This window comes from Crinia signifera, chromosome 9 (genome assembly GCF_055691185.1).
Source record: "Crinia signifera chromosome 9, ASM5569118v1, whole genome shotgun sequence".
Lineage (NCBI taxonomy): Eukaryota > Metazoa > Chordata > Amphibia > Anura > Myobatrachidae > Crinia > Crinia signifera.
Genome location: NC_139225.1, coordinates 38,206,485 through 38,233,117, shown reverse-complemented (window position 1 = coordinate 38,233,117; position 26,633 = coordinate 38,206,485). Strand labels below are relative to the sequence as shown.

The 26,633-nt window shown below is 45.5% G+C and overlaps 1 long non-coding RNA gene across 2 annotated transcripts in view; it reads left to right on the top strand.

Moving 5' to 3' along the window:
• The window catches only part of LOC146035433 (uncharacterized), a 30,287-nt gene extending 7,873 nt beyond the window's left edge, over nt 1–22,414 (top strand). For both annotated transcript variants that reach the window (XR_014460647.1, XR_014460648.1), the window contains exons 4-5: nt 1,129–1,340; nt 22,070–22,414. This is a non-coding gene — a long non-coding RNA (uncharacterized LOC146035433). The remainder of the gene's footprint in view (nt 1–1,128; nt 1,341–22,069) is intronic.
• Nucleotides 22,415–26,633: the final 4,219 nt, after the last annotated feature.

The window sequence follows — 26,633 nt, the reverse complement described above, 5'->3', positions numbered from 1 at the left end:
AATTATTTCACTTGTGATTCTGTGAGGAGAACTGCAAAACATGCACTGTGTGGGGTCCTGAGGACCGAGTCTGAGATCCTGTGCACTATACTGTTCACCTGGGAATTCAAGTAGTTGACAATATCGTTTGTAGACTCCACTGTGAACCTGACTTTACCCATTTCTCCTACTTTTATAGAAATGACGTTCCTATGGGATGCCTGATCGGGGCAGGCGGCTGACGTCACATGACATCAGCGACCGCCCCCTTTTTCAGCCTTTTACGTCTGAAATAAAAAAAAAAATTAGACTGACTTTTATTCTGAAGGGGGAGAAATCATTCGATGGTCGGTGACCATCGAATGATTTCTCTCCCCTTTGGCTGCATGCGAGGGTGTGTGGGGCTACATATCTTCTTGGAGGCTAGCAAGTGGATGCGGGCGGTGAGGGGGGGGCGGGCGTTTGGTGGGGCGATGTGTGACGCTGACCTGTTCGCTAGGCTGCGAGTGCAGTCTAGTGAACAGGTCTGAATCAGGCCTTTAGTTAGAGATAAATGGTTAGAACTTAAGAATTAAGAAGATACAGATGAAGCGCCTCTCATTCAGTACTGGGAATTGCCAGATTCCCTGCGCTGGCGAGAGCAGCGGAGAGGCGCTCCATCTGATGGGGACGTGCGAGCGCCTCACATGCATGTGCATCCCCGTCACTTAGTGGCGGGGATCGGAATCCCAGGGTTAGGGGGGGCGCCGGTGGCTGCGGGCAACGATGGGGGAGCGGTGGCAAGGGGGTGGAGGGCGGTGGTGGAGGGCGGTGGTGTGCTCAGATGCACACCACGGGATGCACGAGTGCGCACGCCCCCTTACATCTGATGGCGGGTCCTGGTGGTTGGCGATAGTATCGCCAGGACCCGCAAGCATGACAGGCACTCCATCGGTAGCACTTTTATCCACAAAATATAGCAGTAAATACACTACCAATGTTAAAAATAACATTGATACTTCCATTAGGAAAACAAATGTATTCAAAACATTGTTACATAACACCTCTTCAATTGTTTAAGAAAGTATTAGTAAAAAAACATATATATATATATATATATATATATATATATATATATATATATTTTAAATTTATAATAATCCCTTCCAGGATGCAGCATCAAAGGGGAAGGTGAAGCGGCTGTTTTTGGTGAGGTCCTCAGTATCTTCACATGGAGTTAGAAGAGGGAATATTGGTCAACGTGGGCATTTTGATTCCAAAGAACATGTCCTTTGTGGATAACAAGAAGGAACTTTACATGAAAGATCTTGTCACCGCTCAGGATTGTGGGAATTATCGCTATCAAAATCAACCTTAGAAAGGTAAAGGCAATGATATATGTAAGATCTCTCTCTCTAGAGGGTGAAATGTAATAGGATGAGAGATTCAGAAAGTGAGAGATTTGGGAAGAAATCCCCAGTTTTTTAAAGCGACAATCATTTACACTGCAAAACCAGTTTGATTTTGCAGTGTAAATGATTGCCGCTTTAAAAAAATAAAAGGAAATTTATTACCAAATCTCTCACTTTCTGAATCTCTCATCCTATTACATTTCCCCCTCTATCTCACTTTTTCAAAATAAAGAGCCATTATTTGCATGAGTTATGATTGCTGAAAATGATGTAAATGTTAGATGTGAGTAATGCTGTGTACACACAGTTCGATTCAGTGACAGTTTTTATTAGATTTTTGATTCGAATCGGTATCACTAGCCGCCGGGTCAGGCCATGTGAACACGGCATAACTCAGTTATATAATGTATGATGGGAATCAGAGGAGGGAACAGGATGATCCAAATATCACTTATTGGGTTTGTGCTTGAGTACCTGAGATACTTAATTATTCTTTTTTTAAGATCCTGTAGGATTTATTTCATTCTGTGGGTGAGATGTACTAAAGGAATAATGTGATAAAAACCCAGTTTCCGGGGCTTTTACTGCATTTTTATATATACTAAGCCATAGATGCCCACTTAACGATGCGGAGTAATGGGGTTTAGGCTCCTCACAAGTCTGAACAACTACCTCGATCATCAGTCAGAGTATTTACTGCAATCAGCCGGCTGGAGATCAGAAATGAATAGACACCATTCTGGATATGGTCAACTCAACAGAAGTTTTCTGATCTGAAGAGCGGTGTTGGTCCAGCTTTATTTATACCCAAAAAGCAGACTATAAAAATATATGATTGATTACAGAAAGCAATAAAAAGACAATTATCATAATATAGGAACTCAATAAGTCAGTTATTTCCCAAAATAATAAGGATATTCTTATTGTATTTATTATCAAAGGACAGTCTTTAAGACCAGGCCAACATCTGCTGGTCAAGAGGTCTAGTCTGGTTCCTTCTCTCCTTCAGGCATAACGTGGTGTTCTGCCAAAGAATGCCCATTTCTTCGTGTTCCACCGTGGAATGTTTAAGATGACTTCCTAGTGTTTTTGTCCACGTCTTCAGACTCTCTGAATATACTTCTTGTATTAAAACTGTATTTTAGATTATAACCATTTTAAGGATACAGTAACATTAATATATGAGTTCAAATTAATATATGATTCCTACCTAGACCCTATCATTTTTCCCTCTTTTAATTCTACTTTTACCTAAACCTACCTACCCTCCCTGTCACGTTGGTAGTATCTGCTGTCATTTTGATACCTACGTTCATCTTCTACAGAGGATGGCGACCCATCATTCAGTATCCATATAATAAACAAACCAAGGTAACCTTACTTATTCCTAACCTGGTTAGTAGGATATTCAATCATCCACTGTTTTAATACTTGTGGACAATTATCTTAAACATAAGATCCAACTAGCGCATTTCTGAGTTCTCTTATCTGCTCTTTTCGCTTCCCAAAACTGCATGTGAGATAACAAATCCAAACCACAATAAAAATCTAAATTATCACAATTGCTAGTAGGTGGTATAGTACTATCCTTATAAGGCCGTAGCTGTGGGGGGTTTCCCTTAAATATGTCCCACCAATAGTGTTGAAGGTTATTCTTGAGCCGTCTGGCCACATATCTTAATTAATTTGATTCTAGAACCGTTTGCATCTGAGCATGCCTAGTTGAATAATCAACATGCTTTAAATGCTCAGCCAATTCTGCACTGTTATTTATAAGATTAATGATCGGCTGGATATTGACAGTAAGATTGTGCGCTGGCAATTCTGAGGCATGAAATTCCTTATGAACATGCTCTTCCTTATCCTTATAAAATATATATGTATGATTTTTCCAAATCAAATAGGTGACATTTAACAGACATCCTGAGAAATGATTTGTCAGGTTGTACATAGAGGTCACCTCTGTATCATTGGTAATCATGCACACTGTTCATGGGGCTACTTCTATAAACATGTCTTCTCTAGGGTCATGTAATTCCCAACTACATACACTAGTAGGATGCCCAAACTGTCATGCTTCTGGGATGTAGGTAGACCATGGACAGACTTTACCACAGTCTGTATCAATACACAGAGACAAATCATGGGTTCTAATGTCTGAGCCCATATATCCTCCTCTGAAGTCCCCAATTGTATTCCTCCCTCTGAGTTACTAAAAGGCACAGGTAAAATAAAGAAACTTATGTGGGGTACACACCAGGACGATATGGCCCAAAACGAGTCAATTTAGATACAATCTCGACCAATTGTATGTAAATTTGCCATGTTTTGGGCCATTTCAGTGTCCTTTTGATGCAATCACGATCCGATGTGCGGCCCCGCGGGTCAGTCGGTCTTTTCTGAGATCCTACCTGCTGCAGGTAGGATCTCAGAACCGACCATTGCAGTGGGTGGGGGTCGTGATCGGATCGCATCAGCCGCATTTTCGCGGCGCCATCAGCTCGTGAGCGGGTCGTACATTCCTGTGATGACCCGCTCACGAGCACCATCGTCCTGGTGTGTACCGGGCATTACACATCAAGTTACTATTAGATATGTTACAGGTTTCAAACCCACCCATGCAACATTCATCGGGGCAATATATTTCACTGCTTAACAATCTCATCCAGAGCTGTTTTGAGATGTGAAACATACGTCTATACATTGTTTCACTACCAACTGTCATTTAATTTGAGTCATGGCTAAGTCTTTTTGGTTCCTTTGGTAGATAGTTCTGAGAGAACATTCAGTCCAATGAAAGAGAGCTGATATGTTCTGAGTACATTTCAACGTTTCCAGGAAAGATGTTTTAACCATGGTTATCCCATGCAATAAGTTTGAGAAGGGGGTGTATACAGTGGGCATCCAATCAGCCTGCATAGTTATTACCTGGTGCATGTCTTCCCTGGCATGGCTCATTTTATTAGAAAGTGTCTCTATATCTATTGAGTTTTAAATCCCCATTCCTGTACCTGAGATCCCTAACAAAGTGTCATACCATGCCCTTTTCTGTCTTTTCATGCATGGAGGGTCAGGTGGCAAGGTAATGTTGAAAACATAATTGGTTCTGTATCTTCAGGTCCCCACCCTTATGCATGTACTGGGGAGCTTTACCAGAGTATAATTTATCACTGTTGGCTTACTGCCTATAAAGTGTATGCCATCTACACAGTGTGTTCTATTCACTATCTTACTACTATTGGGACACAGTAGTGTATAGTCAGTTATGGCAGTAAATTTCGTATCTGTTGTATAGTTGCATGCAGTGGTGGCTCCTGTTATAGGGCTGCAGGACTGCAGCCCCTCCAGTTAAAATCGGTGCAAAGGCAGCTCCCGGAGGCTTGGGCCAGCACATGCACAGTATGTATAAAGTTACTGTGCATGCGCTAGCCCCGTACAGGGACAGGGGTGCGTGCGGTGGCGGCAGTGACCAGGGATGGCAGTGGAGGGGGGGGGGCACATTGCGGCAGCCCTCCCCCTCCATAATGGTAAGAACCGCCACTGCTGATATTGTTATCGGTTTGCATTGTGTAAATATAAAGTGAAATCTGTGGCTGGGAAGAAAGCCTATAGAATATACAAAGCTATGATATCTGCAATAATGTGAATATATTAGTATATTTTGTGATGCATGCATCTAACACCATAAATACACTCAGAACAGAACATACCGTCCACCATTCCTGAGCAGGCCGGGAACTGCCGCTGCTTGCTGACCAATTATACATTCCACTTCCTGCCTTCATTCTGATCATTTTGTAGCAGGACATTTGTCTGCTGTGTAATTGATCTTTCAGCATCCTGCTCGCTTGTCTATTTTTTTCCCCCTTGATGTCCATACTACAGTGACTGGCATTTATTAATACACCGTCTGTCGGTTACTCAATTTACAATTATTACAGTAACTTAACTTGTTTATTCCACTGGAGGAATTCAGTGACTATAACTTTATATAATATAAAAGTCCTTGAGCTTGCCTGGGTCAGTGCAATGTTACAATGTCATTGATATGTAGTAGTGCTAAATAACTTTGCACAAGTGTTTGCATAGGTGTGTAATTCTAACAATGTGTTTTCATTGCAAGTTGCTGGGCTCCGATCTTAATGAAAGAGTCCTTTTACCCTTTTCCCTTTAGCCGTCTAAAGGGCAGATGCATGAAGCCTTGGAGTGTGATAAAGTGGAGAGAGCTAAACTACAAACCAATCCGCCCCTAACTGTCATTTTGCAAACACTGGGGCAGATGTATTCAGCCTGGAGAAGAGATAAAATCGAAGGCGAAAACGCACCAGTCAATCAGCTCCTAACTGATTTATCATCCCCAGCCTGTAACTTGACAGGAGTTGATTGGCTGGTGCTTTATCACCTTTGATTTTATCTCCTCTCCAGCCTTAAGGCCCCCATACATTAGGCCGACTTGTCCTCAGGACAAGTCGGACCCAATTCTCCTGTGAGCCGTCCGGGAGCTCCCCGGGAGGCTCACATACAATTTGGCACTTGATGAGCCAAATTTGACATGTGATAAATCGCTTGCGATTTATCACATGTCGGGGAGCAGGGGGCGGGCGGTGAGGTGCAGGGGGGGGGCGGTGATCCTCATCAGGGGGAGCAGTGGGGTGGGCAGCGGGTCCCTGAGCGCTTGGCTGGCGGCGCCGGTGAGTGCTGACCTGGCCGGGGCGGTGTGATGATCACAGTCTCTCTCTCTCATTCAGCAGCGCTGCGGGAGCAGCGGGACGAGACGCGCAGTGGCGGGTATTAGATTTTTAAAAAACCTGTCAAATGACTGGCCGTTCTCTGATTGGCTGAGAGCTCTCAGCCAATCAGAGAACAGCCAGTCATTTGACTATGATAAAATACTGTGAGGAACTGGTTTACCTGCTTTTTTTCTTTACTCTCTCCTAGTGTAATGTATTATTTGCAGTGGATGACCTCTCTCACTTCACACTCTGCCCCCGGGTATGGGTCATTACATCCATCGACCCATATTAAGTCGACATGCATTGGGTCTACCACTGAAAGTCGACATAGTTTAGGTTGACACATGAAATAGATCGACATGGCTAAGGTTGACAGGGTTGGAAAGTGGACACAAGGATAAAATGCTACAATGGCAAGGTCAGCAGTCAAAACGTTGACATAGTTGACATGGACACCATCAAAGTGTACCGCATCCCCTATGGGGGCTCCCTGCACTCACACACTATTATATTCTCCCCCCACGCCCAAGTGGATGGTAGGGCATGAAATACCGCCCATCGCCGCATGTCAGCTCAAAAACACATGAAAACCCATGTCAACCTTTTGACTGTAGACCTTACGATTGTCGACCTAAAGCTTGTGTTGACCATTGGACCCTGTTGACCTATTTCAGGTGTTGACCTAAGGCCTGTCGACCTTCAGTGGTCTCACGTCACAATCTGCCCCCCATAATTGGTTTTGCCTATGCCCCATTCTATATACAGCTTACCTTAGACATTAATGGGTCTCCATTAGGTAATTGTCCTCCGTACTTAGGTAATTGTCCTCCGTACTGCCTTTGTTTTCCCTCAGTACTTGCAGCTCTCTGTGAAGGTTCCCTAATGGTTTAGCTGTGGGTGGTGGAGATAAAATAGCAAAAGGAGCCCATTTATCAGACCCGGAGGTAGCAGCACAGTTACATTATACGTTAAGGCCCCCATACACTAGGGCGACTTGTCCTTAGGACAAGTCGCCCCCGACTTCCCCCTGAGTTTCCCCGGCTGCTCCCCGGGGGAGCTTGATTAGATTGGCACTTGATGTGCCATTTTTTACATGTGATAAATCATCTCGATTTATCACATGTAAAAAACCCGGGGAGCAGGGGGGGGGGGGGCTACAGAGCAGGGCTGCTGGTGGGAGCAGGGGGGGCTGGGGACGCTGCGGGGGACACAGGCGGCATAGAGCCGGGCAGAGGGAGCCGGGAGCTGTCAGTGCTAGAAAAAAAAGCCTATACAATGAATGGGCAGCCTGTGATTGGCTGAGCGCTCTCTCAGCCAATTGCTGACTGGCTGAGAGAGCGCTCAGCCAATCACAGGCCGCCCATTCATTGTATGGGCTTTTTTTTTTAATTCAGTACTGACAGCTCCCGGCTCCCCCTGCCAGGCTCTATGCCGCCTGTGTCCCCCGAAGCGTCCCCAGCCCCCCCTGCTCCCTCCACCGCCGCCCCACTAGGTCCAAAGTCGGGTGGTCGGACATGCAGCAGGTCCGACCACCCGACGCAGATCCGATGCGCACGGGACCGCGCATCGGATCTGAGGGGACATCAAAACTAGCCGATTTTGGTCCGATTTCTGCCAGATCCAACTGATCTGGCCGAAATCTGACCAAAATCGGCTAGTGTATGGGGGCCTTAAGATATATAATATCCACAATGTTGTCACTGTCTTCAGCTTCATTGCCTTCATTGGTCCTTGTATGTCGGATAGATTGTCTTGAAAGATTTTGTTTATAAATGATTCTGCTCTGTTCCATTGACAATGCTATATACAGCAAGGAACAAGTCCAGCATACTAAACACTGCAAAATAAAGAAGTAGAAGAGGGGCTAGTAATGCAGACAGTTATTATAAGGCATATACGGAAGTATATCTCTCAATATCTCTCAATAATCACACAAAAAATATTGTAGCTGCAATCCTGCTCTGTCTCAGTTTAACCCAGGATACTTATACCTCTTTCAGACCGCACTCTGGACCCGGGTTATTGCTGTGTCCTTGTGTCTTCATCCCGGGTCGAGGTGCGGTGTGAAAGTGCCACTGTGAAAATTCCCGGGATGAACAACCCTGCATTTCAACCCTGGTCTTGATCAGGGTTATACACGGCTCTAACCCAGATTGGCGTACAGTCTGAAAGCTCCCTACCCAGGTTATCCAACACTGTATTCATCAAATGCAGCTATTGGGTGATTTATCTGTCTCTTTTGATGAGGTCAGTGGCCAGAGCCTGGAAAAGCAAGCAGCATACTGCAAAGCACACGTCTGAGGCAGCATTCCAGCGGTAGCACAGCCATGTCTTCAATGTAGTCAGATGAGGATGTGAGGAAATTGCTGAATATAAGTGGAGAGGAAGAAATGCGCAGACACATGACAGGAACAGTAAACTATTCTTTGTGGTGGTGGTTTACAAAAACATAGGTAAAAGAGAAGCTCTCCCCCAGCGCAAATATAGGCATCGCTCAGTATTCCTCTCAGCCCCTCACTTTTGTTTCCTTTGTGACGTCATGTTTGTGAGCCTGAAAAAAGTCCATTTGTAATGACTCCCATAGGTTTTGCTGTGCTGCCCTGGGTCCAGTGTGAAAACGGCCAACCTGGGAATAACCCGGGTTGAAGTGCAGTGTAAAAGGTGTCTAACGCAGGTCGCAGCAGCGATGGACCCGTGTTCAAAATACAGGGTTGGACCCAGGTTTGAGGTTTGAAAGTGGTATAAGGGGTAAAGTTATGCTGGGTACACACCAGAACGACAAGGGTCCGATCCCATCAATCTAGATCCAATATTGGATATAGATCCGATTGGATATAGATTGTGTGGTGATTGGGCCCTTTTCTGTCCTGGTGTGGACCGATACCGATCTGATGCGCAGTCCCGCGGGTTGGTCGTCTTTATTCAGATTCTACCTGCAGCAGGTAGGATCTGGAAACGACCATACTCCCGGGTGCGGGTCACCATCGGACCGGAAGAAACACTGACGATCCGCTCACGATGTGCAGCGTGAGCCGGTCGTCCTGATGTGTACCCTGCATTACTAAGATTGGGGTAGCACAGACAGTGTAATGGTTAGCATTACTGCCGCACAGCACTAGGGTCATGGGTTTGATTCCCACCATGGCCCTAACTGTGCAGAGTTTGGATATTCTCTCCATGCATGAGTGGGTTTCCTCTCGGTACTCCGGTTTCCTCCAGCATTCCAAATATATACCGGTAGATTATTTGGCCCCCAACCGAAATTAACCCTAGAATGAATGTGTGTGCATGTGATAGGTAATATAGGCCCTTATTCTGGTTGGTGCGGTCGAGCCGCATATGCGGCTCCGACCGCACCAGACGAATCCCCGCCCACCATACGGTTCGCCACGGCCGTCCGTACACGGACGGCTGGCGAACCGCACGAAAATGGTGGAGGCGTACGCCTCCACCATGCTGGGAGCTGCCCCCTGCATTCGATGGTCGACGACCATCGAAGGCAGGACCGCACGCCGCGGCAGCTCCCGCAAGCTGAGACCACACGGACAATCGTCCGTGTGGTAGCTTGTATGGGGGCTGAAAGCTGACATCCGGCGACGTCAGCTTTCCGCCCCCATGAGTGGCGTCATGCCCTCATTACCATGCGTACGCCCCGCGTTTGCATGGGAACGCCCATGAAACGCGGGGCGTACACATAGGGAAATGAGGGGATGAAGCCCCTCACGCCCCTATACGCCCCCTTTGCGGCGTCTAAATTTTTAACACGGAGAATTCCCCTGCACATGCGCAGAGTGACCTCTGCGCATGTGCAGAGAGAAAACATCGGCGGTACGGCCGCACGCGGGCCGTACCGAGCCGATTAGAATAAGGGCCATAGATTGTAAGCTCCACTGGGGCAGGGACTGATGTGAGTGTTCAAATGGTCTCTGTAAAATATGTGTGCACCATATAAATAACTGTGAATAAATAAGATGGGAGTTCTATTGAAGATGGGATGTTGCTATTGGCAACCAATAAGATTATATCTTATTTTCTTCCAGAAGGGGCTAAATAAATAAGTAGAATCTGATTGGGTAACAACCCATCTTCAATAGAGCTCCCATCTTAGTAAATTCCCCCCTTAGTGAAACAACAATTATTTACCAACTCTCTTATTTCATGCATAAGCCTTTCCTCCTAATCAAATCCTGATTCAGGTGAAGTAATTAGTAATATGGGTACTTGTGTACTTTCATGGCTCCCATCGCATGCCATCGCATGCCATCGCATGCCATATGTAGTGGCATGTGATGGGATGCGATTTTTGCCGTTTTTAAGCATTTTTTTTTTAAATCGCATGCAACCCCATCGCATGCGATTTTTAACAGAAATGCATCCAAATGCATTGAAATTAGTATCAAACATGTTCAATGGCCCCCAAATGTCATTTTTCAGGCTGTACCACCCCCACTATCAACGCGAACCCGAAGTGTGGCGAGCGCAGCGGTACGCGTCCTACGACCTTTTTATACCCCCACTATCCACGTTGGCGTGGAGAATAGAAAGCGTGGCGAGCTCAGCGGGCCCCGCGAGGGGACGCGGACACCTGTGAAGCCCGCGAGGGGACGCGTATACCTGTGAAGGTATCCGTGTCCCCTCGCGGGGCTCGCTGCGCTCGCCACGCTTCGGGCTCGGTGGCTCACTGCGCTCGCCACACTTTCTATTCTCAACTCCACGCCGACGTGGATAGTGGGGGTATGAAAAGGTCGTAGGATGCGTACTGCCGCCCCTCGCGGGCTCGCTGCGCTCGCAGCGCTTCGGGTTCACGTTGATAGTGGGGGTGGTACTGCCTGAAAAATGATATTTGGGGGCCATTGAACATGTTTGATACTAATTTCAATGCATTTGGATGCATTTCTGTTAAAAATCACATGCGATCGCATGCGATCAAATCGCATGCAATGCGATTTTTTACTATGCGATGGACATCGTGGGAGCCGTGATTGTACACAAGTACCGTAATATGACCTAACAATGGGTTCTAAGTAACCTGGACAAACCATCTCATCTAACTACTGTAGTAGAACAGTCTTACCTTTTGCCTTGTGGTACTGTTGTCCAGATGTGTAGCAAAGTGATTGTCCAATGATGTGTTGGTTCTGATCCCACACTTCGAACACCAATAAAAATATGCCAGTCAGGGTACCATGGACAGAACTCTGCCCTAGGTGTTCCCGAAGCTGTGTCTTGTGGCATTTTACTTAGACTTACCTTTTTAGAGCTTAATCAGAACATCCCTTTGAATAGAGAATTAAAATGGATTTTCCTAATGAAGCATCAAAGTAATGAAGAACAGATGAATTTCTTCAAGCACCACATCAGTCTTTACTTACACTCACATGTTTATAAAATACCTGCAAGAAAAATGGCCCTTCGGATCCTCAGTGAATTAATGAGGAGACCTCTCAGTCAGCTATTCTGTTTGTACCGCCTGAATGGATATACTGGATGCCCAAGTTTAAAATACCTGCTAATAAATTCCAAATGGGAATGGTCATATGGGCAGTGTTACAGTGATTACTGGCTGTGGGAAATGTGACACCAGGTTTGCAGTCACGCTTTTCACTTAGGAAGCTGTGAACAGGATTCTGTAAGATGCCAGTGGTTTAATTGCATTTATTATTATTATTTATTAACAGTTTCTTATATAGCATATACATATTCCGCAGCGCTTTGCAGAGAATATTTGAACATTCACATCAGTCCCTGCCCCAGTGGAGTTTACAATCTATATTCCCTACCACATGTCAGACATTCTAGGGTTAATTTTGTTGGAAGCCAATTAACCTACCAGTATATTTCTGGATTGTGGGAGCCTGGTGTACCTAGATATTCATAGGCCCCAAAGCAAAAGTTTGTAAGGGCCCCCTATTTAGCAACTGATGGTGATAAATGTATGTAAAACATATTACTTAGACACCCCTTGCACCTATGGTAGTTACTCCCTTTTAATAAATGTATGTAAAACATATTACTTAGACAGCAAAGATGGGCCCCTTCAGCTCTGGGCCCCATAGCAGCTGCACCCCTTGCACCTATGGTAGTTACGCCCTTGTAATAAATGTATGTAAAACATATTACTTAGACAGCAAAGATGGGCCCCTTCAGCTCTGGGCCCCATAGCAGCTGCACCCTTGCACCTATGGTAGTTACGCCCTTAGTGGGAGGAAACCAGAGTACCCGGAGTACACCCACACAAGCACGGGGAGAATATACAAACTCCGCACAGTTAGAGCCATTGTGGGGATCGAGCCCATGACCTCAGTGCTGTGAGGCAGTGATGCTAACCATTACACCATCCGTGCTGCCCCATTGGTGCATTTGTACAGTAATATGTGAATTATGCAGTACTGTACTGTATGTATATGTTTTAGATCCATTTAGCACACTAAAAATCCCCAACACATTTACTATTTGGTATCTGCCCCCACATTATAAAAAAAAAATTATATATATATATATATATATATATATATATATATATTTTGCACCCCCCCGCCACCACCATTATATATATTCTTATGTTGACACAATGGACATATTTCTGCTCAAAGCCTTCCATTGCCAATACCATGGTTTGGGCTCCAAGATGGTAGTTTTGATATCCTAAGCAGGACTTCCAGGCAGGGCCAGCTACAGAAATCTTGGGGCCCGGTACACTGATACCTCGGCGGGCCCCCCTAACCAGTGTTCCCTCTAAGCTGTGCGCACGTGCGCGCGCACACAACTCGACGAGTGAGCGCACAGACATTACAACAGAGCGCACAAAGCAGCAGTGGTCCCTTTTTGCAGTTGTGGACTCAATTAATGTGTGTTTCACCCATTAACTACATTGTGTGCTGTGTTTTGAATGTTTAAATGTTTAATATAATTTTGATGTAAAGTTAACACAAATGCTGAACGTGACGCACAAAAATTAAAATTTTCTTCCAAAGTTGCACAGCCAAAATCTTTTGCCGCACACAGCCTTCGTAAAATTAGAGGGAACATTGCCCCTAACCCCGCCCCCTTGCGAAAATTTTTTTTGGGTATGCTGCATGTTGAATTTGTTTTTTTTTATTGTTACAAAAGAAACAAAATTGATGTTCACTAATGCTGAATAAATAATCCGAATAAAAACCAGGGGGTGCCTTTATAAACCATTGCTAGGCACTGCACTGCCGCAGCGATGCTTACAGCCCCATAGCTCCTCAGAACCTTGGGGCCCCTCACAAGCTTGAGGCCCGGTACAGGTGTCCCCTTTGACCCCCCTGTCGCCTGCCCTGCTTCCAGGTGGACTTAGCCACTTTATGTAACTAAGGGGGTAATTCAAACCTGATGGCACAGCTGCAAATTCACAGCCAGGCAATAATTGAATGACTGCGCATACGAATGGCTAGTAGTACGCATGCGCAAGGTCATCCTACAATGAAATCCTGCTGCTTTTGTTATCGTTGTCCAAAAGCAAGTTGCAAATTCTGTATTGCATAGTGCACACTAGGATGCCTTCTGTATTGTTTGAGGGTCGGTCATTAAGATATGCTCTCTGTATTGTACTCTGCCCATAACAAGGATTCATTTTGTATTGCGCTAATCAGATCAGTCGGGGCGGGCGGCGGTGACCATCAGTCTCCACTGTCCAGCGCCGTAGCGGACGGGCAGCGGCGGCTATTACATCTTTAAAATAATGTGTCAAATGACTCTCCGGCTTTTGATTGGCTGAGATAGAGCACTCTCAGCCAATCAGCAGCCACGGAGGGAAGCCACTGATTGGCTGGGAGTGCTCTATCTCAGCCAATCATTAGTTGGGCAGTCATTTGACATGTTATTTTAAAGTTGTAATTGCCGCGGCTGCAGTGCCCGCCCGCTACGGCGCTGGACAGTGGACACTGATGATCTGGTCACCGCCGCACACCCCGACTGATCTGATTACCACCACCGCCCGCTGCAGTGCACATAGAAACATCGCAGGTACGAAAAAGCACCTGCGATATTTCACTGATGCGTCCGATTGGGACGGCGTGGCCTGGCGTTGCAGTCTGTCTATCAGATGTGTCGAGACGCGGAGAATACTGAGTGCAACCGCTCCTACATTTCTTGTGTCTAAGGCACGAGTACACGCGATTTTCTTGCGGTAGTTTAACCGCCTGCTGTGGTACGTCACTTTATACCTGCTTTTTGCTGGAAAACCTTTGTTTTAAAAAATAAAAGTTTCTTATGATATTGCACTATGGAGCGCTCTCACCTCTTTTTTTAATGTTTGCACACCTGTGGAATTCAGGTGATCGAGAGCCTTGGTGCTTGAAAAATTGGAACGGGACTTTTAAATAACCCCTTTGTGTGTGGATGATCACAGTAACATTTACTCTTACAGTTTTTTTCAAATTTGCGCACTTATTTCCCTTGTTTTATATATATATATATATATATATATATATATATATATATATATATATAATATATATATACACTAAACATCGGCACTCACCTTTTCTAGTTTTGGGGTGCCCTATGGCTTGTGACCACAATGTATAAACAGACATTGTAGGGGCTCTGCACACACTAAATTAACTGATAATAAATAGTGGAGATTTGGTTCATGAATTGATCAATGCATTTAAGCCTGTAGCCCCCTTCACGGGACCCCACTTTTCTGCAGGTCCTAACACTATCGCTGAAAATGGCTACAATACACATATCTATAACATCAATGTTTGATTCCAGGCATGCTATCTGGTCTAACGCTGCCCATACACGCTGCTAAGCGTGCTGAGCCGATGTGTGCTTTGAGGTGCGTGCTCCCGCGCACCTCATCGCACAGTACAAAAAGCATGTGCTTGCACATACTTTTTGTACTTAGGTTTCATCAAATTGCATCGCATTGCATGCACAACGCATGCATATGCAATGCAATGCAATGTGATCCCTGCTATTGCAGCCCACAACGCACGCCCGCATCGGGACGTGTATGGGCTGCTTAAGGCTCACAGCACACTATGCTTTTATATGTGAGCAGTTACCAACACACCTGTCACTAATCGTCTAGGGAAATGGCTAACATAAGCTATGGAGTCTTAGCTGAAACAGGGTGCATGAGAGAATGTGACCACAATAAGACTAATTTAAAAAAATAATCTAATAAACAATATAAACACTAAACATCGGCACTCACCTTTTCTAGTTTCTAGTTATATATATTGCTAGGATGCTCTATATAGTATCACTGTCACATGAATGATCTCTGAATTGTATGGATACCTTCTGGATGTTCTATATACCATATGGTGGTCTCTAGAATGTTCTCTTTATTGTACAATGGTCACAGTGATATTACCTGTATTCCACAGTGATCAGTAGCATGCTGTCTGTATTGTACATAGTGGGTAATTCATTACAGCTCACTAAGCAGGGGTCGTTCGCTGCTTAGTGAGTGGCATAATGCCACAAGCCACCCGGCCGAACGCCCCCCTCCGCATGCTGCGGAATCCCCTCGGTACCGTGCAAGGGGAAGTATGCGAACATATCCCCTTACGTGCAGCTTTAGGGGAGAGAAATCATTCGATGGTCACCGACCATCGAATGATTTCTCTCCCTTTCATTAATAAAATTCAGTCGAAACTGACTTTTTTTTCCATCGGTGTCCACTGAAGAGAGGATGGGCGCTGACGACTTTGTGATGTCAGCTGCCCACCCCTGGCAGGCATCGGCCAGCCTGCGTTCCCAGCATTTTCATGGGGATGCCCATAAAATGCTGGGCGCTCCCCCTGCTCCGGCCTGATTGTCCTCCTTTGCGGCACGTGTGAAACTCGTCGAAGCCGCTCACTTCCAGGGTCTGCACATGTGCAAAAATGTGCATGCGCAGACCCCCACTATCGGAACGGGGATGAAAATGGCCCTTAGGATGCTCTCTGTATTGTATTATATGTTGTCAATAGTGTGCCCTCTGTAATTACACGTTGGACACAAGGATTTTATCTGTATTGTATATTTATCACTAGCACGCTCTCTGCATTGTAAGACACTAAGATTTTTTTGGTATAAGAAAACAAAATGTGATTAATTTAAAAAATAAAGGGTACTTGTTTCCTATCTGGGCGCCCGCTAAGTTAATTGCGCACCATGCTATTCTCCGTCTAAAAATCGGATCGCATCGCATCGGATACCACAAATACACATACACGATATTGAACGATGCGATGCGATGCGATCCGATTCGAATTCCCATAGGAAACAATGTTAAATGGATCAATTTACCCAAATCAGCATAGGGAAGAATGGTAAATGGGCCAGAAACCCCCAAAAAAACCACAGAGCAGTGGAATGTCCCCCCAAAAGTAGTTGATGCCACCCCACCATCAACGTGAACCTGAAGCGCGGCGAGCGCAGCGAGCCCACGAGGGGCGGCGGTACGCGTCCTCCGACCTTTTCATGCCCTACTATCCACTAGGGCGTGGAGTGAGAATATAATAGTGTGGCGAGCGCAGCGAGGCGAGCGAAGCGAGCCCCGCGAGGGGACGCTGATACCTTCACAGGTAAACACGTCCCTTCGCGGGCTTCCCAGGTGTCCGCGTCGCCATGGACACCTGGGAAGGCCGCGAAGGGACGCGTTTACCTGTGAAGGTATCCACGTCCCCTCGCGGGGCTCGCTGCGCTCGCCACGCTTCGGGCTCGGTGGCTCGCTGCGCTCGCCACACTATTATATTCTCACTCCACGCCCTAGTGGATAGTAGGGCATGAAAAGGTCGGAGGATGCGTACCGCCGCCCCTCGCGGGCTCGCTGCGCTCGCCGCGCTTCAGGTTCGCGTTGATGGCGGGGTGGCGTCAACTACTTTTGGGGGGACATTTCAATGTTCAGGGGTGTTTTTGGCCCATTTACTATTGTTCCTATGATAATTTGGCTTAATTGAGCCATTTCACATTGTTTCCTATGGGAAATCGAATCGGATTGCATCGCATCGTATACCATCGTACATCATCGAGTACCGAATCCGATGCGATGCGATCCGATTTCATTACGGTGCCGTACGTAGAAAACCTGGGCGCCCAGATAGGAAACAAGTACCAAATAAAGTAAAAAATGTATGTGTTCCTTCCTACTTAAGGCCACTGTCATAATTTTGTTTTATTAAAGATGGGATCTTGCCCATAACTTCCAATCAGATTCTATTATCTTCTAGAACAGGGGTGGGGAACCTTTTTTTGTGCCAAGGGCCGTTTGTATGGGAAAAAAATCCTCCGGGGGCCATATGTAAAAATTTCTCATACAAATTGTCCTGCTTTAGCCGTCCCACGCTCCGGTGGCTGCCACTGAATAGGACTGACAGTCTACGGCTGCTGTTGATTAAGAGGAATCTTGTGAGAACTGTGGACCAATCACGAGAATTCCCCTGTACTTGACTCCCGGCAAAGCCGCTGGGCGGTTGGGAGGGCCACTCAGACCGGCTACGGGGGCCGCATATGGCCCCCGGGCCTGAGGTTCCCCACCCCTGTTCTAGAAAGTGCTAAAAAAACCTAAGAAGTATAATCTGATAGTTTGCTATGCACTTTAGGATTTATTAGCAAGTGATTGACTGGGAGCAGCTGTTTACGTGTCACGAACATTTTTAGGACTTGTATCAGCCACCGACTTGGATCGTGTATACAGTGATCACGTCCCCGGCAGCCATTCTAAGTGACCATAGACTTTATTTTATTTTTATGTGGCCCCTTGGAATCTGCTGGGCCTTGAGCAGGTGCTTTGGTTGCCTTGTGGAAAATCTGCCTCTGCTCCAAAGAAATTCAAATGACTGTTCAGGTATACTTATTCACTTTGTAAATATTCTCTCCAGGTGAAGCCCAGATAGGAGACACTGTAGGGCACTTTAAAAGGACAGGGCTGAATGGTTTCATCAATAGGCCACGCCCCCAATATAGGGAAACGCCTGCGATTTGCAGATCTTCTGTTAGGGAAAGGAATCTACATGACTCGATACAATGGTCTATGGTAGGGCTGGGCAACACCGGCCCTCCAGATGTTTATGAACTACACATCCCAGCATGCCTTGCATCAGTTTCAGCATGGCCACATAGCAAAACTAATACAAAGCATCCTGGGATGTGTACTTCACTAACATCTGGAGGGCCGGTGTTGCCCAGCCCTGGTCTATGGTAATAACCACCACATATATATTTTATATGGTGCAGTACATTACATAAAGGATATTCAATGCTGTGGTGAGAAATGTTGTACTGCGAGGATGGATTATTTTTGTCGAGGAAAGGCCATCCTCGCTGTCAAACCCCCTCGCCATATTCAATTTTTGTCCAGAATGACAGCGAGGATCCCCTTAAACAGCGAGGTTCGCCGCAAATGCAGCTGCATTTTGTAGCCCGTTTTAATGGCCACGCTTACCGTTTCCACCTCACCAAAGGGAACCAGTGAGGGGGAAACGGCGAGTGAAGGGGAGGGAGTTGAATACTCTGACAGCGAGCTCTCAGCACTGCTCACCCTCATAGCTTGCCGTGGAGGGCATTGAATACCCCTCAAAGCTGAGCAATATGGGGTGCATCATTTATTTCTTCTAAGGTTCTATTTACTTTTCCAAAAATGGGAGACTGCTAGTGTACGGTGTCTTCTATTAATGGAGCCCTGGTCTTTCAGCTTGGAAAGACTTGCTACAGTACTCACTAATAAATCCGTGCATGATCTCTGTGACCTACTGTCAGAGGCTGATGCACACAGCCAGCTGACTTCTCACCAGCTGTATAACAGTTGCAGTTATAGAAGGGATAAGTTACATCTTCATTCACAATTCATTAAGCGCGGATTAAATCATTTTTTTCCTTCCGCAATTTTATGTTAGATAAGAGATATGTAAATACCTTCTATTTTAAGAAGGCTGCTGCTGTAATTGTTACACTAAAGGAAATCTACGTGAGACATGAATGGCAGAGGAGTTCCCACATACTAGCAGTTCAGTGAATGAATCATTATCTACATAAGTATAATTGAACAATGTTTGTGTGTGTGTGTGTATGTTCCACGATAACTCTTGAATGCTTTAACGGGTGCCGGACGAGGTCCCGACAATCGGGATCCAGATAGTCATTTACCCGATGTCGGGATCCCGACTGTTAAAACACCTACAGCCGGGTTCCCGACGGCCACCGGCTATTCTCCCTCATGGGGGTCCATGACCCCCATAGAGGGAGAATAGAATAGGTGGCAAGCGCAGCGAGCCCGCAAGGGGCTTTGTTGCGCTCACCATACTGTCTGAGTCCGGCCAGTGGGTAGTCCGACGTTGGTCTAATGACTGTCAGGATCCCGACTGTTGGAACCCTATACCACACCCTCTTTAACTAATCATCTTCTAACTTTGCACACTTATCATCTTGAGGGACAATATGAGTTCGAAGACGGGTTTAATTGGACGACCCCTTAAGGGTGCGGTTATAAGGGTCCATACTATTTCTGTTGTTTTCATGCATTGTGAGATGTTGTTGGAAAGATTATGGCTTTCTGAGTACAACACAATGAACTTACTCCCTTAAGTGGACCCTTAAAGGCCTATAAGGGTCCATTAAATGAAACATATTTTCACTGAAAATAATAAGCGACTGATAGGCAGAGTGGTCTGTGAATTGAACAGATTTTGTTGTGAAATCCATGTGAGTTCGATCCCCAGTCAGTTATTTTTTCTCTTGATTGTTTGCTTATTCGTTGAGGGTTTTCAGGATCTTCTGTACCTGCTGCAGCAGCTTCTACCCTGCGGTGGTTGGTAAGGGTAGGTGGCTAGTTGGAGACTTGGTCTGGCTGCTGCAGCAGCTTCTGCTCTGCTGTGGTTGGGAAGGGAAGGCGAATAGTTGGAGACTTGTTTTGGCTGCTGCAGCCGCTTCTGCCCTGCTGTGGTTGGGAAGAGAAGGTGGATAATTGGAGACTTACTGTGCCTGCTGCAGCAGCTTATGCTCTGCTGTGGTTGGGAAGGGAAGGTGAATAGTAGGAGACTTGCTCTTCCTACTTAAGCAGCTTCTGCTCTGCTGTGGTAGGGAAGGGATGGTGAATAGTTAGAGACCTGCTCTGGTTGCTGCTGCAACAGCTTCTTCCCTGCTGTGGTTTGGAAGGGAAGGTGGATACTTAGCAGCTTTTGCTGTGGTTGAGTAGGGTAGGTGGATAGTTGTAGAGCTGCTCTGGCTGACTCAGTAGCTTATGCTGTGGTTGGGTAGGGTAGTTGAATAGTTGGAGACTTGCTGTGCCTGCTGCAGCAGCTTCTGCCCTGATGTGGGGTTGGGAAGGGACAGTGAATAGCTTAAGACCTGCTCTGGCTGCTGCAGCAGCTCCTGTCCTGCTGTGATTGGCAAGGGAAGGTGGATAGTTGGAGACTATACCACCAAAACTATGGCAAGGCAAGATGGGACTTGTAGTTTCACAACAGCTGGAGAGCCATAGTTTGGACATGCCTGTCTCTCCATCTCCATTGGACACCAGTCAAGGTAGATTATTTCCATATATGTAATTAACATGAGAATTACCTTGAAGAATAGAATAATAAAGTTTGTGACAAGAAATAACTGTGGCGGGTAGTTGTCCATGTGGTAGGGAACATAGATTGTAAGAGCAAACTGAGATCCATAGACTGGACCAAAGACCAACAATGGTAAGATGTTCAAATGCTAAAATACAGCTTTTCTACAAACTGCATTTTTGCTAAGATGATGCATTATGCCTGGGGCCCCTTTGGTTTATTTACTAAGCATTGGGTTCTAAAACCCAGCACTTCACATTGGTTTTATTTGGAAGCCCCTGGTTCTTAGTAAATAAACCCCTAGGTGTCAGCCTGTTTTGATTTAGAGACAGGATGCAATGGAATATGCTGTACACCCAGGAGAGAAAATAATGGGTATGGGTCATTGGGGCGATCCATATTACATCATCGAGCATTGGGTCGAACTGAAGGTCGACATGGCTGAGGTTGACACATAAAATAGGACTTGGCTAAGGTTAATAAGGTTGGAAGGTCAACACAACCATTCGATCGACAATGGCAAGGTCGTTTGTTAAAAGATCAACATGAGTTTTTCACGTTTTTCACGTCCCTCCATGCCCTAGTCAATGGTAGGGCATGAAATGTTGGCTCAGGTTTTTTTTTAACTCATGTCGACCTTTTGACTGTTGACCTTGCCATTGTTGACCTAATGCTTGTGTTGACCTTCCAACCTGGTCGACCATAGCCATGTCAACATATTTCATGTGTCGACCTAAGCCATTTCAACTTTTAGTGGTCGACCCAATGCATGTCGTCCTAATATGGGTCGACCTAATGACCGTATCCCAAAATAATACCCCTCAGAGGGATGAGATATCTGTTAAGGGGCATACAAACGAGCCAATTTTGGGGTATTTTTTAAAGCTTTGTCTAGATCACTTAGAGATTAAGCACAAATTGCTCTGTGTGTATGCCCCATAGTGATGGCGATGTCCGGTCCCGTGCATCGTCATCTCCAGCTCAGATCTTTAGTGCATGCAGTCTAGTTAGATTGCCTAGTGAGTGCATACAAAACACGGAGTTAGCATACATCACAGTGTGTGTGTACAGTAGGGCGGTCCGGACACTGGGAAGTTCGCGGAAATCTCCTACACTAGATCTCTTAGCACAAAAGGTTAGGGCACATCTCAATGTCTGTATGCCCCTTAATAGAGATAGACAAGTCACAGGCAAGAGATGGAGGCCACCTTAGCATTCCTGATAGCACTTAAGAAAGACTTCCCACTGAGATTGACATAAACTCTTGGAGAATTTGATAGCTACAAGGTACCTGGTACTTTGAGTAACAATAAAAGGCAAGGGCTGTATATTCCAATATATTCCATTCATTCTAAAAAGTATGTGACTGTTTTATAAAGATGGATAACAAAAGCTACTGGTATTCTATTCTATGACTAATGCAAGCCTCTTTTTATCCTCTCTACAGAGTATGAGCTGGCTTGTAACCAACAGATACAAAAGGGAGAGGACCTACCTTTCACAAATACCAGATAATGGAATTACAATATGATGACGAACATGTGGCACATCACTTCTCGGAATGCCTGGACACAGCAAAGTCGGATTATAACTCATCAAAAATCTTGGCCACTTGGTCTGACCATCTCTCCACTAACCAGTGGGTGAGGACTGAAATCGGATGGATTACAAAATAGTTTTTTCACTTTAACTTGAGAATAAACCCGGAACGACATGTCGGGAACACTATGAGAACTTTACTTGAACAGTACAAAGCAGCAGGGAGTGTGATGATGGATTGTAGTGCCGATGATATTCTGATATTCTGAACAATGCCCAGGGAGGAGCAGCTGGCCAGTGTTTGGGGGAACCACAGAAAGATTCAAGCCAGGACTTACATATTGCTTCCAACCAAATCGTAAGCATAGCAATGAGAAAGAACTACAGACTGACACTCTCCAGAAGTCAAAAGGAGACAAACTCTGTTTATGTGTGTACCACACTCTTCCTGAAGTAATGGAGCGAAGCAAGAGGTCCACTCCATAGGATAAAATCCCTCCAACTGTCCATAAGCGGTAGAGAGACCACAAGAGAGGCCTCATCTAAGATGAGGCTCTTTCCCATCTTTGGAAGAGGCAGCAATGGAGGAAAGAGCCCTTGAAAAATCCATGGTACGAAACGGAGCAAGGTGATGGCCAACCTCATCAAAATCAATGCAAAAGTAGCCTTAATTATGTATGCATTTATGGTATTGGGTAGGATTATCCCTTTGCCCCAGACCCACCTGACCTTCACAATGGACGCAAACAAGATGTGGAAAACATTCCTTGGTGACAAAATAGAATCATGCATTACATCATATCCAAAAATGTGCTCTGTTGGACTGAGATCGGGTGGCTATTGCTTTACACTGACATTGTTGTCATGTTCATGGAACCAGCATGAGATGACAATTGCGTTGTGGCGTGTTGTGTTATCTTGCTAGAAGTAGACATTCGAAGATGGGTACACTGTAGGCACAAACCGTTCAGATTCAGCGCTAAGCTTGGCTGTGGCATTCATCAATGCCTACTCTGCAACAAAAAACATTCCTCATAACCTTACACCACCACAACCTTTAACTGTTCACTCAAGGCTTGATAGATCCATGGGGCAGGATGTAATGGAGTCTTGAGATCGCCCCACGTGTGGGATGCTGGCCAAGCTTGGATGTTTTTTTTTTTTTTAAAGGTCCCAATCACTGGTTCATACATATAACCCTGAACTTGAAAAAGACAGTTTATTGATTGGTACATTATCTTTATGCATTGATAAATGTCCCCCATAGTCGTTTATATTATATGTTTTCTTCATTTCACAGTGTTTGTATCCAAATGATATGTCCACGATGTCTAGATCGATAGTAAATAGGTCAACACATAAAAAAGCTTGACATGAGTTTGGGATTGGGAAGTGTGCCGTGGAATGGTGAACGATCCATCTGTTTAGGTGAGGACATTGACACCTGAAAAACTTGCAAAACTCAAGTCCACCTTCCATGTTGCACCTTTGTCATCACAACCTTGTGTATGTCAATCTAATGACCAGAGGTGGAACTTCCATTAGTGCAACAGGTGCATTGCAACGGGGCCCCTGAGGACTAAGGGGCCCACTGCTGCCACCCACTGCTGTGTGGCATAATGTGAGCTGCAGTGAAGGAGGGGGTTGGCTCAAATTCTACTTTTGCACCTGGGCTAACCAGCCACAAGTTCCACCACTGCTGTTGACCCTTTAATCTATAAACCTCTTGGCCATGTCTGTGTGTTTTCATGCTGTGCATTGCTGTTATATAAAGACAAATATCTTCTACAATCCTGGTTCTAATGGGGTCTACACACGGGTCAATTTCAGGGCATTTTCTAAGCGATCTCACTGGATCCCTTAGATCACATCGCTCCGTGTGTAGGGGCCATAGCGATGCGTGGCCCCATGCGGTGCTATCACCCGGCGATTAATATCCAGCATGCTGGATACATCTAGTAATCGCCGGTCAGGGCCAGTGTTCTCACCGGAGAACACTGGCCCTGACAGATCACTCAGCACAGCGCTGAGCGTTGTGAGTGACGTAGCATAGCTCAGAACGCTCAGCACATCTCTCCGTGTGTAGCCCCATTTACATATATATACCCAGATTCTTCTTAGATAAGAGAGTTTTTCTTACAATAAATGTGGCATTTCTCATTTATGTTTATGGAAATAAAATTGTTAATGCATATTCTGATAGTTTATGGTGAATATCTTTCATATATATGGAAATCTTAGAGAATGTTCCCATCATAGATGACCCTTAAATAGGCTCACCGTACTATGGGGCCCATTTAAGAAGGATTGCATACACAATGAGATCTGGGTTGATTATTACCTAACATTCAGATGTATCTCCAAAAGGAGCCCATCCCTGTGATGCCTTCAGCCAGGGGTCTGCGCATGCGTGGATAGCACTGACCCCGGCCGACCTCGGTGATGGCACTGCCCCACCAGCAGTGTGGTGCGTAGCCCATAGGCAACAATGGGCTACAGCCATCCCAGAATGGCGGTAACCCCAGGACCTGGAGCAATGCTGCCCGATATTGATACATGGGTCAGCATCACATCCCCCATAGAAACCTATGGGAGATGCAGCTGGTGGCGATGCAGGAGGGATAGCAGCAGAGATTGGAGATTCTTGCTGGGGTCCCTCTGTGATACATTTGGGGATTACTTAATATTTGTGGCTAACCCCCGAAAACAACCAAATTAGCTTCAAATATTAAATGATGAATGGGCCCCTATGCCTTTTAAACCGGGACACTGATGAATTACACAGGTGTCTATACTTAAAACCATGGGAAATGAAGGTGTGAAGTCAGATGGTCACAGAACCTGAGTAATTCATAAGGGTCCCAGTTTTAAGGGATTGTATAGTATAAGCCTATTATTACTGATACTGTGCACAGAAAGCCTATTTATGCTTAGCTCCAGTGCGATCGTACTTTATTGTATTTTGCACTTCATTTGCAACACGGACGGCCTGATTTAGAGATGGTGCTGTTGTGTCCACTGAAGCCTTCATCGGTCATTGATGCAATAATGGGATACGGTCACTAGGTCTACAAGCATTAGGTCAACACAACTAGGTCATCATGACTGAAGGTCGACATGACTGAAGGTCTACATGGGTTAGGTCAACAGGGTCATTAGGTCGACAAGCATCAGGTCGACATGTTTTTTTTTTACTTTTTTTGAGCCACCATGTGCCAACAGGCGGTATTTCATGCCCTACCATCCTCTAGGGAGGGTGGGAGAATAAAATAGTGTGCCAAGTATAGCAAGGCACCGTGCCCGAAGCACGATGCTATGTTGCACTGTCCATGTTGACTGTGTCGACATTCGGGACAAAAAAGTGAAAAATCCCATGTCGACCTTTTGACTGTCGACCTTCCCCATGTCATCCTAATGCTTGTTGACCTAATGACCCTGTTGACCTAAACCATCTCAACCTTCAGTAATGTCAACCTTCCTGCCGGTTGACCTTCAGTCAATGACCTTTTGACCTAGAACCATGTCGACCTTTTCCCTTGTCGATCTTTTCCTATGTTGACCTAATGACTTCGACCATCATGCTGTAGACCAAATGACCGCATCCCATCCCATCTTCAATAGAACTACCATCTTAGTAATTGCTTGTGTATTGTGTTTTGTCAGTGGTTCCATATAAGAGGTGACAAGAAACCTTATATGAAATGTATGAATGTATGTATCCAGATGCATAATGGGGTTAAGGTGCAATCAGGGAGATTAGCAGACTCTTCAGGGAGTCAGGGAGATTACTACTACTTCCGGGAGTCTCCCTAACAAGGAGGGAGAGTTGACAAGTATGACTCATGGGAACACATGTGCCATACTTGCCTACTTTTGAAAACTAGTTTCAGTGAGATTATAGTTGGTAATATAATTTTGCAAAGCACCCTATTGAGGGGGCGTGTCATGCTCCACCTAAAGGGGCGTGTCTAGTTCCATATATGAAGAGATTGTGAAAAGAGATTGTGAACGTGGCACCTAGAAGCGTGGCTGTGTGCTGCTACATGTGAGGGGAATCTTTTATTTTGACCTGTATCCAAATGTAGATGAGCCCCAAAGCAGTTAGTAAGAGATACTATACTTGGTAAAGTGCTGGGAAATGGTGCTGATGATTCAATGTAAATGTATCTATCTCTCATTCCTTTTTTCCCCAAAAATGTAACAGTGTAATATGATCTAGGTGACATGAGGGAGATTGGTAGACTAATGAGGGAGAGAGAGAGATTGCTGCTATTTCAGGGAGTCTCCTGCAGAATGCAGGAGGGTAGGCAACTATGACATGTGCTGTAGGGGTTTTTAAAATAATTTGCTTATATGCTGTAGCAAGTAATTGCTCAACTGCACAGAATTCTGATAGTTGACTGATCTACGACCGATCCTGTGACTTGTTATGCAGCCACTGGGACTCGCAAAGCTGCCTGAGGACATCCCCA